Below are 16667 nucleotides of genomic sequence, written 5' to 3'. Positions count from 1 at the left end.
TTTTCCAAGACCCGAGCCGCTTCTTCTTCATAATCCTGAGGAAAATCAACTCGTTGGCTATCAGGGGATCCGTGGGGTGATCTCACCTCATCTGTGGCTACATTAATGCTTCTCCGTTGGATTATTCACTCAAACCATCTTCGTTTAACAGGAATGGATGTCAAGACAAGGGCTTTCCTTTTTCGTCTCCTTTTTGGGGCTTGTACCTCTGTAGTCTGATGTTCTTCCTCTGGCTGGGCATTTTCAGGAATTCCTTCTAGGGGTGGTACATTAGAGCTTATAAAATTGTCCCAGGTTAGCTGCAACTGATTTAGTTCCTTGGTGACTATCAATTTTATCAAACCATGATGACTAACTGTAGCCTATGGGTTTTTGGATTTCCTCACTCTATTAGCAATTTCATGTAATAACGAGTTCAGGAAGAATGGAAAAATGATTACTATCTTTTTTATTAATACTGCAAACAGTTTAAGGTGTTGAGGCCTTACCACGTCATGGTGGTTGTCGCATGTGATGTATTTCTAGATGACCTTTGCCAATTCGCGCCATGGCTTGCTCAGAGATGCAGGACAAAGACCTTTGCCTTTCCAAACTAATTCCTCACCAGGATCTTTGAATAATTCTACAACTTTGTGGAGTGTTGTGTGCTTTTCTACCCATTTTATGCCTTCTGTAGGGAGGCCTGTGACTTTTGCCAAAATGGCTTCAGTTACTGCTATGGTACTACCTTTAACAGTTGTGCTCTCATTTTGTAGATTCTGCAAGAATTCTAGAGCGATATCATCATTAAACCCCTGTAGCCGAGCAAGATATTGTGCCCATCCTACACGTTCTAGAATATCTCGGGCTTGCGTGGTGATTTTTAATAGTGTAGGCTCATTGCAAATAGAGGTGCCACCCATACCTGTTATTTTCCTGAGAACAAATGCAAACCTGCATGCACTATTGAGTCCCACAATTCTTGTAATGAAACAGCATACGTTAAGCTACATGCAGGAGTATAAGGAACAAAAACTAAATACAGACTCTTAGTAATAATATCCTATCACATCGACAGGTATGGCGGATGTTCATTAATCGTGTGCTTTCACATCATCATAATGTATGATCGTCCCCCTTTAATGAGAAAAAGGGTGACCGCGACCTTTGAAGCATGTGGAAGGGAAAAGGCATGCAACATCATTAATACAACAAAAAATGGTCAGAGTTGTGATCTAGAAAGAATTAATGTAATGAATGCACAACCATATGATTAGTCAGAAGAGATCATGAGAAATAAAGTGTACGAAATATACATCATGGAAAGAGATTTTCCTTTTGGAGTATGTGCGATGAAATCTGACGAAGCGTTGTTTTAAATTTATTACTGTTGATGTCGGATAATGCTGACGTGGTTCATGTAATATAAATATGCCACCCATATGAGTTATTAAAGATATAATCACTAATCAAAGGTGTTTTCTCCCTTTTTATTTAATAAAGAAGAACTAAGGACATAGTAAGAGTTTGGCAACTTCAAAGTATACTTCAATACCATAGGTAGAGCCATTGCTGCCAGCAGGCATCCATAGCCTCGATAGGGTTGCCTTTTAACCCACAAATGAGGTAGTATCCCTAACTTATAGAAAATGATTTCCTTCAAAAAGGACATTGTTTTGGCATGATGACTATATAGTAACAATGCCACTCACCGAATCATAACAAAGTGAACAGACCATCTCACGATGAGACCCCCTGTCCTTTGACATTTTAGTGTCACAAGGCCTTTACCCTCATGTGGTAGCCATAATGGGAATGTCACTTATGTTAGTTTCCTATGATCGTGGTAGGCTAGCTCGTGATGAGACCCCTTATCCCTTTTTGAGAAACAATTAGCTTAATATATTTCTAAATTTATTTTGTTTTTGTTTCTTCCTTCTCTTTCTTCTTTTTTTTTTAGAAGTTAAGGGAGGATCATCAACTCCTTAAGAGTCAGGGATCGTGTAAGAAGTAAAAAAAATGCCAAGAAAAATATGCCTTAGATTCTTCATCATATTTGTGAAGGGAACCACCATTTGAATGTGTATAAGAGAAAAATTAGTATGGTGGGGATAAATCATGAACAATTTATAATGTATCTGAAAAAATATTCATAAACAGGTATATTCATAGATAGAGCATGCCAAATTTAAAAAAAAAAAATTCACCAAAAGGCTAAAAATCATGATGATCTAAAGATTACTGCTTTTAATGATTTAGATCGAACTCATAGCCAAGAGGAATGACTGGCATGTAATAATGGTAATGGGAACAACAATCATTCATGGTGATGGATCAGCAATTGTTCTTTTGACAAAGGGGACATCAAATGTTTCATTCGAAGAGGGGATAGCAACTACTCTTTCGAAAAGGGAACAACAATTATTTTTTCGAAGAGGGAATAAAAATTACTCCTTCGAAAAGGGAACAGTAGTTGTTCCTTCAAAAAGGGAACAATAGATGCTCCTTTGAAAAGGGAATAACAATTGTTTCTTCGAAAAGGAAACAACAATTGTTTCTTCAAGAATGGAATAGTAACTCTATCTTTGAAAAGGGAATAGCAATTGTTTCTTCTAAAAGGGAACAACAACATTTTCTTCGCAAACGGAAAAATTGTTTCTTTGAGAAGGGAACACTAACTGCATCTTCGAAAAGGGAACATCAACTATGATTCAAGGAGAGAAAAACGATCGATTATAAAACAATGTCTGTATAAAAATTCCAACATGTTAAATAAGAGGAGAAAGAAAAATAAAATTTCTCAACCATCTTCAAGGAAAATATGTACATTATTTACAATATGGAAAGAAAACAATTTTTTTTATGGAAATGAAGCTGTCGGGTTACCATCCCCTGCAGCTATGATTTGGAGAGTAGGATCATTACTTACCTATTGATAGAAAGACTCCTTTGTGAGTGGCTGGTGATAAAGTTGCAATCGATGTCCATTCACTAGAAATGGAGCACTAGGCTCATCAATGGTGATTAAAGTTATGGTGTCATTATTATGCACTTCTTGAATATCATAATGGTTAAGCCACCTTGTTTGTATCTTCCCTGGAAAATCATGGAATCTGGAATCATAGAGGAGTTCCCAATCACCTTTTTGAAATTATTTCTTTTTAATAAGCCTATCATTCCACTTGGCCCTTTTACTGTTGAAGAATTGTTGTACGTTGTAGGGCAAGTAAGCATGCTTCATCTAGTTCATTTAATTGTTGAAGTTGATGTGTTTGGGCCTCTATAAGATCCAGTCCAACCTCCTAGGCTTTCCTGGGAGTCTTTATCTCAAATTCTATGGGGAAGATCGGTTCTTTGCCAAAAACAAGTTGGTAAGGGGAGTACCCAATAGTATTGTGCCATGTTGTGCGATAGGCCCACAAGGCCTCTGGAAGTTTAGCGGCCCAGTTCCGTCAATTCGTGGAGACTGTCTTAGTCAAGATTGCTTCTAGGACCATGTTGGTGATTTCTACCTGTCCATTTTCTTGTGGGTGATATGGAGAGGTAACTCGATGTTTGATATGATGATTTCACAAAGTGGTCAAAATTTTATTTCCTATAAGCTGCGATCCTCCATTGGTTATTACCTCCCTTCATAAGCCATGTCGTACGAACAATTCAAAAATGAAATTAAACATTGTTTCTTCTATGGCATATGGAAACGCTATTGTTTTTTCCCATTTAGTCACATAGTCTTTGGCAACTAGTATATAGACCTTTTGATTTGATGGTGGATTAAAGGGCCCAACAAAGTCAAGTGCCCATCTTTCAAAGGGTTCCACCACCAACTGCGACTGCAATGGCATCTTGTTAGCCTGGCCAGGATGGCCCATCCTCTAGAAACTGTGACAAGCTTGAACATATTTCTTGGCATCTTTTAATATGGTGGGCCAGTAATAGCCCATCTGAAGGATTTTATGGCTGGTTCTAAGATCTACAAAATTTCTGCCACAGGACTCGTCGTGACAGGTCTTCAGGATATCATAGACCTCATCTTATCGAATAGACCTTCAAATTTGTAAGTCGAATCCAGTGTTGAAAATATAACCGCCAATCCATGAAAATCGGGCGCTGCGTTGGAAAATAAGCTTCCTTTCCTTGGGTGATAGGTGCGTTGGTAACTTCTCGACTACTAAATAATTCGCTATATCTACATACCAAGGTGCTTTAATCGTTACAGCGAACAAGTGATCATCTGGAAACTAATCATCTAGTGATAACGGATGATTAATCTTAGGCACCTGAGATAGGAAGTCTGAAATGGGATTTTATTTTCCTGGTCGATCCTTTATGGTAATATTGAACTCCTGCAGTAACAACAGCCATCAACTTACTCACCCCATAGTGATTGGCTTGTTGGACAAGTACCTAATAGCAGAGTGCTTATTATATAGGAACATTGGATAGCATGTTATATAATGTCTAAACTTATTGATAGCATGTATAATAGCCAAAATTTCTTTTTCTATTACTGTATAATTTAACTCAGCAGGGGTAAGATTTTTGCTAATATAATAGATAGCGTAGGGCTTCCTGTCCTCTTCTTGTCCAAGTACAACACCTATAGTTGTGTCTGATGTGTCTGTAGAGATATGGAAAGGTAACTCCCAATTTGGTCCTCGTAATACTGGTGTGGTTGAAATCAATTTCTTTAGATCTGCAAAGGCAATGTCACATTTGTCAGACCAGTTAAATTCAACATTACCTGTTAAGACATATAAAGGTGCAACAATTTTTGAAAAGTTTTCAATAAATCTGCGGTAGTACCCTGCATATCCAATGAAACTACATACCTCAGTCTGTGTGCAGGGTGTGGGTAGTGCAAGAATTACCTCTATTTTCACTAGATCTACCTGTATTCCAGCCGCAGAGATGTAGTGTCCCAGAACCACACCTTCGGTCATCATCATGTGACACTTTACATTGCTTAAGCATAACCTGGTAGCAATGCATCGTTCAAGTACCTTTTCCAGATTTTGTAAACCCTGCTCAAAGTCACTTCCATAGGGGGTAAAATCGTCCATATAAATTTCAAGTCCTTCATCAATCAGATCGGAAAAAATGCTCAATATTGCTCTCTGAAATGTGGTTGTGGCATTGCATAAACCAAAGGGAAAAACTCTGTATGCAAACATACCCCAAGGGCAGGTAAACGTAGTGTTATCCTTGTTTTCAGGGGCAATTTGAATCTGATTATAGCTGCTAAGGCCATCAAGGAAGGAAAAGAACTTTCCCTACTAGAGAATTAAGAACTTCATCAATAAAAGGAAGAGGGAAATCATAGAAAATTTTAGGGGCGAATGTTTGCCCTTTGGCGAAATTAAGGGGTTTTAAATTTTTAGTGGGCGAATATTTTGTATCATAGTACATTTTTACAAATCACCTCAAATAGCCCACCTTATTTTAAGGGAGAGGGTAAAAAAGGTAAATTTAGCCCTTGAAATTAGGAGTTACAACCTTCCATTCGCCCATTTTCAAGAATAGGTTTTATTTAAGTGAATCCATTCGCCCATTTTCAAGAATAGGTTTTATTTAAGTGAATCCTATGGGCCAAAGGCCCAAATACCATATTTATAAAAGAGGTATGGTAAATTAATAAAAATATAAATAAATGAGAGGTATGGTAAATAAATAAAACATTTTTTATATTTACTCCATAAGTCACCTTATATACATGCAAGGGTGTAAACAAATAAAAATATAAGTAAAGTGAAGGTATGGTAAATAAATAAAACGTCTTTTTATACTTACTCAAAAGGTATGGTAAATAAATAAAAATATAAATAAACTAGACACGTGATAAATAAATAAAACCTTTTTTTATATTTAGTCCATAACCCTCATTCTATTTATGAAGGCTCAAGAAAGAGGTTTTATTTAAGTGAATCCTATGGGCCAAATACCATATTTGTAAAAGAGGTATGGTAAAATAATAAAAATATAAATAAATGAGAGGTATGGTAAACAAATAAAACATTTTTTTATATTTACTCCATAAGTCACCTTATATTTACGAACACTCAAAAAATGTGTTATATTTAGGTGAAACCTATGGGCAAAATACTATGGGACAAATACCATGGACTAGATTGTTATTAATACCATGCAAAAAAACATTATTAACCCTAATATTAGTATTAATAAAAATAAAAATAGCACATGGTATTGACCCATGGTATTCACCATAATGGCACATGGTATTGACCCATGGTATTCACCTAGAATGTAGCCTATTTAAATGGGGGAATTAAACCAGCATAGATCCATCTTTACTCTGGATCTACTAACCCGCGAGAGGTATCAAATATGGTGATATGCAAACTAGCATAGAGTGAAAAAATATTTGATCCGATCAAGATTAAAAATGGACGTTGTAATTTAATGTATGTTAAACATTTTAGCTTGGTTAAAATAAAAAATAAAATAAAAATCAACTATTAATTTTATTAATTTTTATAAATTACTAATAGTAATTTTTAAGCTCCACGTTTATGATAACCCATGGTATTGACCCATGGTAAAACCATGGTATTCATGTGAGCATAGACTATTTAAAGGGGAAATTCTATCATCTTAGATCCATCTTAATTTTGGGTCTACCAAGTGCTCAGAGGGATAAATAGATTTCATCCCCCTAAGAGTGGTAGATGTGGAGTTAAGATGGATATAGGTTGGTTTTTATGATAATGAAGATATTAAATAGACTTTGGAAATTATATTATAAAAACATCTTAAGGTGAATGGTTAACGCATAGACATTGGACAAGTATATTTGTATACTTCTGCTTTAAACTGAAACAAATCCAGGACTAAAAGGAATGGATTGATTGCACTAATCATCCTTCTATAACTTTCCAACATATGCTAGAGTAAATAGATTGTAATTTGGGTAATTTTTCTAATTGCAAACAGGAACATACTTGTGTATTGGCAGGGTGGTTACGAGGTGCCTAGAAGTGATGAATTTGAATTTTTCTTGGTTTTATATATAGTATTAGGTTTTTTCTCATGCTTTCTGTGAATGGCACGGGTGAATTTTATCCTACCCCCACTAGGTTATCGATATGTAATTTCGGTAATTTTGATTTCAAAAGATATTTTAAAGAAATGCAATGATTTCATCTGTGTATTCAATAAACACAAGATATATTCGCCATGCTTGGTGAGAGATTCGCCAAAAAATTATATATACATATCATATTATTGATAAAATCGCCTTCCATTTTTCCTATATACCATGGAGATTCACCCATTTATTATACATGTAAATTTAGGGGGGGTTCTTAAAATTTTCCCTGAGGGAAATGGTCCTTTTGGGTGGATCTATTCAATTCTCTGTAGTCCATGTAAATTCGTCATTTCCCATTTTTCTTGGGAACGACTACCAATGGGGAGACCCACTGACTATCTGAGATAGAATAAATAAATTTTACATCCAACAACTTTTGCAATTCCTCTTTTACAATTTCCCTGAGGTGGCGATTCAACCTCCTCTAAGGCTTCCAGATGGTGTGAGTGTCCTTCTCAATGTAAATATGATGGGTACACAGCTAAGGATATATACCTTTCATGTCTGAGTATTCCCAGGAAAAAAAAAGATATTTCCGAAGAACCTGAATAAGTCTTTGTTGTTGATGACTGTCTAGGTTACCGTTAATGTTAAGCATTTTACCTGGTTCAATCTAAATTGGTTTGCTGTTATAAACATCAGTTGTGGGTATATGTTGATCGTCTGCATCCCTCAAGGGATCTCCTTGTGCTTCATTATTGAGGATGGCCTTTAACACTTGGCATGTCGAATTATTCATGGTAACTGGTCTATTAATGAAGTTGTTAATCACATCATCTTCTGTTTGATTCTTAAATTAAAGTGCTTCTTCCAGTGCGAGAGGAGAGTGTATGTTTTCTTCCAAGTATCTAGGTGGGTGTAAATGAGTATTTACAATAGGAAGACTTGGTTTAGCTAGGGGATACAAAACAAGATTCTTCACAGCATTTCCTTGAGTGATAGTCATGCTTCTTGCATGACATCCTATATAAGAATTTGTGGTTTCTAACCAAGGTTGACCCAATATCAAAGGATGTCCATCTAGCCTACTTCTTGGGTTGATGACTAGAAAGTCCACAGGATATTCCCAGGAGTCGATAGAGACAATCACATCCTGTAAGGTTCCTTTAGGTTTAATTATTGATCTGTCAGCAAGTTCTAATAAGGTTGAGGTGGGTTCTAAAGCTGTAATGCCCAGAACCCTGCAGGTTTTAGTAGTCAGAATATTAATGGCTACCCCAAGATCTACTAGTGTGTTTGGAAAGGTGCAACCTTGTATCTGAATTGTTACTACAGGATTTCATGGGTCTTGATATTTAAATGGTGCTTGTTTACCCAAAAACATATCAGATAAAGTTCCTACCACATGTACTATTGGTGTATTTTTTAGTTTCCTCCCAGGATTCTTCCCACATAATTCCTTAATTGTCTTTGCATAAATTGAGATGTCCTGTATGTCCTGGAGGAGCGGAATCTTTATACACAAAATTTTCAATTCCCTCAAGATATCAAAATCGGGATAAATAGTAGGTTTAGCTATCACTAGTCTCTCATGGAATGGGGGAGAAGAAATTATAATTTTATCGGGATTCTGCTGCTCAACTATATCTTCTCCCTGTTTTATTTCCATGGTAATCACAGTCGAAGGATTTATTGCAGGTTGTTTTTTGTTTTCAGTCTCTTTATTTTATTTTGTAGTAATAATGCGCCCTAACCTTAGCCGAAGCTCATTGCATTCTACTGGTTTTGTTTCATTATCCGAATTCTTAAGAATATGTACATATTGAGCTGGTCTATTATTAGGATTCAGATTTGGTTGAGTTGGCAATTAGGGGCGTGCTGAAGGTTGAGGGATCTAGAATGGACCTGGCAATGTGGTCTGACATTGAGAACCCATTCCCATGGGTAGATTGGTCATCCCCATATGGCGCTGCCAGTTTTGAGACCAATTCAAGTTCTATGAGGTGGAAGCATCCTACTTTTAAGGGTAAGGATTACTAATTGAATTTTTCCAGAAGGGGGCAGAGCATTTTGAATTTGGCCAGCTAGCTCTTGGGAAGAGATGGTTTGGCCAGGGTTACATGGAATACTGTTGGGATTTCCAGGTAGAGAAGGGTGGTTGACCTTGCCATGTTGTTCTAGGATTTTTCTATTGATTATATTGTGTAGGAAATAACAAATAAGGGTCTTGTGGCATACCTGAGGGTCGTGCTTTCCGTTGTCGACGTTAAGCCATTAAGTATGTCGGTTATCTTCCTTCCTCGTCTTATTTGAACACTACTTTTAATTTGGTAAGTGGCTGAAATTGATCTATTGCATGGTCCTTGGTGCATATAGAGCACGTATGAATCATGTCCAAAGGACATTCTCTTTGACTGTGCTTCTTTTGGCAGCGTGGAAATAATATAGCTAGTGTTTGTTCTGCCTTAGCTTGTCTTTGTTTGGCATGTAAGACGTCTAACTATGTATTCAGCATGCCCAGGATATATGTCTTGAATATTCCAAGAGGTTGCTAATATTCATTCTCGTCATGCCTCCGTTGGGAGGTCTTCTTCCTCTAATCATGGATCTCACCCTCCTAGTCTTATGCGTGTACTACCCTGTGAACACCTGATACAAAATCAAACAATTTCGTCATATTCCTCTTGATAAATGTCACCTTTCCCCATTAAATTTAAAGTTTCTACCCACTCTTCTCTCATTCCCTTTATCAAAATAGATTTCGAGACCACTTTTGGTAATGTGGCGTGGGGGGATCTCTGGAAATTATATTGAACCCGTTCAACATATTCTTCTAAGTTTTCATTGTCCTTCGAGGACATTCTAGAAATTTCATCCTTTAGATCCCTAGTCCTACAGTAGTCCTGGTACTTGATGAGAAAAGCTTTCTTCATGTCATCCTAGGAGTTAATGGTACTTCCACCTAAACCCATAAACCATCACAAAGTTGCTCCCTTTAAGGCAGAGGGGAACAACTTCAATTTATGAGGATCAGTGGTGTAGTCATATCCTCTGCACAAGACTTCAAACTCAAATAGAAAAGCATATGGATCCTATGAGGTCATCCCGTGAAAGGTTGGGATTTTTTGTAAAAGAATTTCCTTCATCGGGGCATCTGTCTACTGTGTCGATAATAGGGTATTCCAACGTCGAGGTCTGACCTTGAGGTGGTTAATTCGCCAATTGATCAAAGATGTGCCAATAATCTTTAGGGATTTCTTGGTCAGGGGGTTTTATCTGGGCGGATGGAATATTCAAAGTTCAAAGGGGCTTTACTGCACTACTCAGATCTGGGATATTAGGTACTTCTTTTTTAGTTAGGGTCACAAGAGGTCCTAATTCAGATGGTTATGGGTTTGCTTTAGTAGCTCCACTACTTTATCCCTCTCCTTACAAATTACACAACTTTCCCTCTTGTAAAGAACTAGAGTGTAGATTATTTGTATTTTGAAAACTCTGCTTAGATCCTTCAAGTTTGCTATGGATCTTGGCGTAAGCTGTAGTTGGTGATTCTACTGCTTGAGGGACCAAAGTAGAGCCCTTTCCAGATATTATCTAGGGTCCTACTGACGCCTTAGATTCATCTATCTGAATTATTTCATCTATAAAGGTCAATCTCCCAAGGGTTGTCGATCCTTGGGCTTTGGTGGTTTTTGGTACTGATTTCTGATCTATTGGTGTCTTTCTTTTCCTAGTCAATCATACCTACACAAACTCTGTGTATCTACTGAGAGCGGGCACTAGGAATAAGATTTTTTCTTGTTGTGTACGTAGGTTATTACCTCCCGCTTTCAATACCCAATTGTCTTCATATATACAAATTAACTATTATCCTAACAACCTCCCCAGCAACGGCGCCAAAATGTTGGTGCACTAAGATGACTTTATAAATCAATCTTAATCCTACATTAATATGTCAACCTGGGATTCGTCTTTCTATTTCAAGGTTGTGAGCATTGTCTGTGCGATAACAATCAGAGATTGGGATGCAGGTAATTAATCCTAAATCCTAAATAATCATTGCAGAAATAAACAATTCCTCAACAGCTTATTGACTCGAGAAATTCAAATGCAAAACATAAATTATTCTATGGTTCGAAATTGGAAAGATAAATCAATTGCAAACTACTTTCAGACAAAGATCTCAACCTAATATTCTAAATTCCAAAAGGAAATCAAATTGAATAATTGAATCCACACATATTAAAGGAAACTAATCAAATCATGCTAATCACAAAGAGCATCCAAATCTAGAAGTAATTGCAGAAAGAAAATATGGAGAGAAAACAACAATCAAATACAAGACTTACTTCACCATGAATTATAAAAACGACATTAACCGAGATATAAAACTTAATCTATCTCAACCTGTAGAAGGAACAACAATATAGATCTTAACAGTAAAGAGTAATCAACATAATACAAATGAGCAGTAGATATTCCAGCGACTGGGCCTAAAGCCTTTAGAAGGAACTTTTATAGAAGCTCAATACACAGATTTAATGTGAAACTCTAAGTTTTTCATTAACTTTCAAAAATAAAATTACAAAATCACTCCAACCTTTAAGGTTGAATCTGCATTCACAGTCTTGCTAGAAATTAATAATGATTACAAAATTTACGGTTCTTTTTCATATACTAGCGTTATATATTATCTATGAAATTCTAGCAAAACTAGAGTTGATCCCGAGGATCGAAAGATCCTCAAGATTGCTTGACTGAATAATCGGATTTTCCACATAAATTATGTGTTTTTCATCCTACCTTTAGCTTGACCCGCGCAGCTGGAATAACGACATCTTCCTTTCTTGGCGTTGTTGTCTTATCCAAAGGAACAACAATTGTCCAATCCAGTCATCCTACGCATAAATGAGCAAAATCTTAGGCTTTTAATGCTAAAAACATGTAACTTGTTCAACACTTCTCTTTATTCTTTTTTCATAGTCTTTCTTCGAGAATATGTTAAAATGAGAGAAAATTCATGAAAACCATATGATTAATCAAGTAAATGAAGAGGAAAAACATACCTTTTCCACGACCCAACACATTGTTCAGCGTTCAACCCTTGGATTACATAGTTTTATTGATTAGTTTGATTTAAACCAATTTCCACCATTGTAACACAACTTGGTACCAGATTTCTAGACATTAATTCCATGCTTAAAATAGAGTATTATATCTTCAAACATCAACTTCCATATTTAATCTCAACGTAGTTTTCACATTTTTCTTGAATGTAGAGCTAAGAAACTCTTCTTGAAATTATTCCCTCTCTATCTAACCCCTTCTCATACTCCAAGAATTACATGTTTATATAAATATACATTTGTACTCTTTGATTTATGAAATTCAAGCATGCTCCTAATTTATCTACATTATCTAACATACCCTCTAAAATATCATATTGGTGTAATTACATGGAAACTAAATGCCAACTCATTAAACCTTTGTAAAAAACTCTATATTCCCTTCTGGAACAAATACAAAGTCAGAAGAAAAAAAACAAAACTACAATTATATATAAATATACATTTGTACTCTTTGATTTACGGAATTAAAAAAACAAAACAAAACAAAAAAAAACAAAAACAAAAACAAAAACAAAAAAAAACTCCTAATTTATCTAAATTATCTAACATACCCTCCAAAATATCATATTGGTTTAATTACATGGAAAAGAAATGCCAACTCATTAAACCTTTGTAACAACTCTAAATTCCCTTCTAGAACTAATACAAACTTAGAAAAATAATAAAACTACAATTTCATGAAAATGAGGAATCCAACTTCCTACTCTCGTTAATTATCCTAAATTATACAAATTTTGATTAAGGGAACTCATTTCCTTTAGTAAATTTACAAGACCCCACTTTGAGGTCAATGACAAGTTTAACCTATGGAAGATGCTCCTGCATCAGACTCCTAGGGTATACAGATTTCATGGACTCCTCTTCATGATTTTTTCCACTCCTCCATGCACATAATCCTATATCTTCTTCATTTCTTCCATATTCTTTTGTTGTAGCTCCCATTCCATAGTCTGAGATTTAATTGTTTCAAGTGCATCTAATGCATCTTCTCTTCCTCCTAGATTCTGAACTTGGTTTTTTTGTTATCCACTTGTTTTTTTGATTTGATCTCTCTTAATTGACTCCACTTTGTTGTCAATTGTCTTCTTCATCCCACAATGTCTCCAATTGGGTATCTTCCTTAGGCATGGTAATAATCCTCCAACTCAATATACAGTTGTATTTTGATGGTGCTTACAACTATTGATGTCCATTTTTTGTTGTATCTTTCTACATAAAAAAAGTCATGTTCATCATCATTTCTTCAAATGTTTCATCTCCATTCAACATCTTCAGCTTGTACAAGTATCTTCCAATACTTTAAAATTCCACTCCATGCTTCTTTTATTGAGTTTTAGTTGCTCATCAATCCAAAATACTATAGTGAATTTTCCATATCTATGATGCATGTAACTCTGTAGGGCATTCATCTCTTCATCTCCATATTTCCCATCCAATTTCAATGGCCTCCTCCCAACTCCAAAAGAAATTAATCTTTCTTCGATTCTGAAATCATATTATTTGCTCCATATTTCTATATTACCATAAATTCTATTATCCTTACCTTTTTTGGGATGTTCACCTTCTGACAAACCATACTACTTCGAATGAATGTTAAGCTTCCATTCAGTTGATATCATCTCAATAATTCCTCGATGGGGAAGAGTTATGAAAACTCTTTTTCTACCTTCGTACTTTTCTTTACAAATTTGTAAGATGCTAAATTATTTTCTAAATCTGATCACTTTTCCCATATTTTGTCTAACAATAATTTCAACTTTAGATGTTGGTAGCCTTTTATTGAATGGAAAAACTTGCAATGACTAACTCATACCTTCCAATTGTAGTTTCCTCTTCGTATTTCTTACATGCTCCTTGGTCATCATCACTTCAAACTCATTGCTTGCAACTTGTACATCCTCCTCCACATGTACTACATCATAAGCAATTAATGTGCTTATTGGTCTTCTCCATTGCCACTTTATGAAAGACTAATTTTCATTTCTAGAATTCTTGCTACTTTATTCACATGTATATAAAAGTATATGTTACAACATATACTTTGTGTATGACACTCCTTAGATTCATTCTTATTCAGAGGAATGTTTGCCAACACAAATTGCTTGTCCTCCTTACTATATTTTTTTGTCTCTTTGTAAGCATTGAATTGGTCCTTGAATTCCAATTATGCATGTTGATTATGCATCTTTGATGCACCCTTATCTTTTCCATCAATTAGATCTGCAATACCTTCAGCTATGACAATGTTGTTCGACATTATCATATGATCCTTGAATTGAAATATATCTACAACCTTTGTACCATACTCATCAATGTTGTGCTTTGCTAGCCATTCTTCTATAAATTTCAACCCTTTTCGAGATCTAAATTTCCTTCTTCTATCATAAGGCTGTTATCTTTTATTCCATATGTTGGAAACTCCTTTTTCAATGTTCTATTATGCATTAATTAGAAAATTCTTCATCTTCCTCCATGATAGCTATCATAAATTGTTCATATTCATTACTTGTACAACTTGCATTCACACATAAATTCTTAGTTTCAAAATCATGAGACTTTTGAGTCTCTGTAGATGCTTAACACATCCTCTCTCAATGCTTCAATTTAGCACCCCTAAAGTACTCTATTAGACACTCATTATGTCTCTTATCTTCCTCATCATATCCTCCAAAAATTTATCCCTGCTTTGGTTCACAAATGTGAACTCCTTCTTCCTTATTCATGAATATCTATCCATATGAAATTTTATTAAACTTGTCCTTTGTCTTTAACCAAACTTTCAATCCGTTCATCAATTTCCTCGCATACAATTTCACTATAGGTCATTTTACCTTCTTCAATTTTCCATTCACATATATTATCCTTTGTAAGTCTCTTTAGTAGCAACTTCATCATCACACTGGACAATCCATAATCATCATCATTCTTGTGAGATCCTCCATTCTCATTATGAGCTACATGTAGCCTCTATAGTAACAAGTCTTTTTCACCTTGCTATAAAATACCTCACCAAGCTTCTCTACTAAAATTGACCTTTTGGTATCATTGGTTCTCTTATCTGGAACCTTTTGAGATTACTTTTCTCATTTAGTCCTCGACACTTCCACTCACGCTCTCTTGAGAGATCTCGCTCTCCTCCTTCCTTCCAACAATAGTTAGAATTTTTTTACAACTCCTTTTTTGTAAGGAATTTTTTCCATTCTTCTCCTTCTTCTCTGTTATTATTTATGTGTCAGGACACACATGCATATCTCTATCAATTTTACCTTGCAAACATATCTCTTATTAGATTTTTAATTAAAAAATTAAAAACATTTACATTACCTCTCAGGCTTGATCAAATTTTATCTTCTTCCCTTTCTGTGAGCTTTTTGCTGCAAAATCCTTATTATTGACTTCAACTTGCTTTACTAGCTCTTAATTCTTATCTACAACCAATAATTTACCTTTCCAAAGTTACCTTCAGTACGCATGAATTACTTACCAAACTTTTATCCAATTCTTCACATACTCTCTATTCCCTTAATCTACATCTCAAAGTCTTGTGTGCCTTCACCAAGTGTTTAATCTACTTTGATCTCTTGTCCCTTTAGCTATCTGTACCATTTCCATTCCTTCCACATATGTCTAGTTTCACTTGGTAAGCATATATTTCTCGTTTTGAAATTTATTCAATAACTTGTTAAAGCCCATATTCATTTGACTCAGCATCTCATTCTACCCCTGATTTCTTGGTACTTTGATACCACTTGATGTCATCAACAACAAATCTCTTTTCCATGGGACTATAATGAGTGATCACTTTTCTTTGGATTCTATCTTGCCTAAGTTACATATGTATTAGTGGTGTTTTCCATAATGTTTAATGTCCAATACAAATGGTGTCAACAATAACATTACACCACCCCCCCGATCGGGGTGGTTAATATGATGAGACGAGAAGGTAGTACAGGGACGCGGGGTGGCAATTATGAGCCACCTTACAACAGGAGATCGCGGCAGGTGGATGACAAGGTAGGTGGACTGGGCATCATGCTAAACTGCAAACAGAGGAATAAACTCAAACACGGAGGTGGTGGAGGTGAAGGCGGAACGGTGATGGGACAAGGACCAGGATGCACAAGGGAAGGCAGAGGAGGAGTCGGCTCTTATGGTGAATGCAAGCGGCAGAGAAAGGTGGTACAGCCAAGCAGAGGAGGGTGGTAGGTGAGCGGGAATAGATACGGGTGGAGGCATAAGGGTAAGCATGCAAGGAGCGCTCTCGAGGTGAACGGAGGAAGGAAAGGAAAGGTGGTAGACGAAGCAGGTGTAATTACTCAGGATCGACCTCCGGAGCTGGGGAAAACTCAGAGCAGGAAAATTGAGGACGGTATGAGGACTGCAATGCAGGGAAACAGGGGAGGAAGACTTGCGCGAGCAGAAGATTCTAAGTTAGAACAATGGAAAGAAGAGGAACAAACCCGCGCAAACACAGAGGAGACATTTGACCTGGAATGGGATAGGCAACAACA

This window comes from Pinus tabuliformis, chromosome 4_2, assembly GCF_031772625.1.
Source record: "Pinus tabuliformis cultivar Carrire ecotype Pingquan chromosome 4_2, CPIR1, whole genome shotgun sequence".
NCBI lineage: Eukaryota > Viridiplantae > Streptophyta > Pinopsida > Pinales > Pinaceae > Pinus > Pinus tabuliformis.
Note: the sequence above shows the minus strand (reverse complement) of the source record.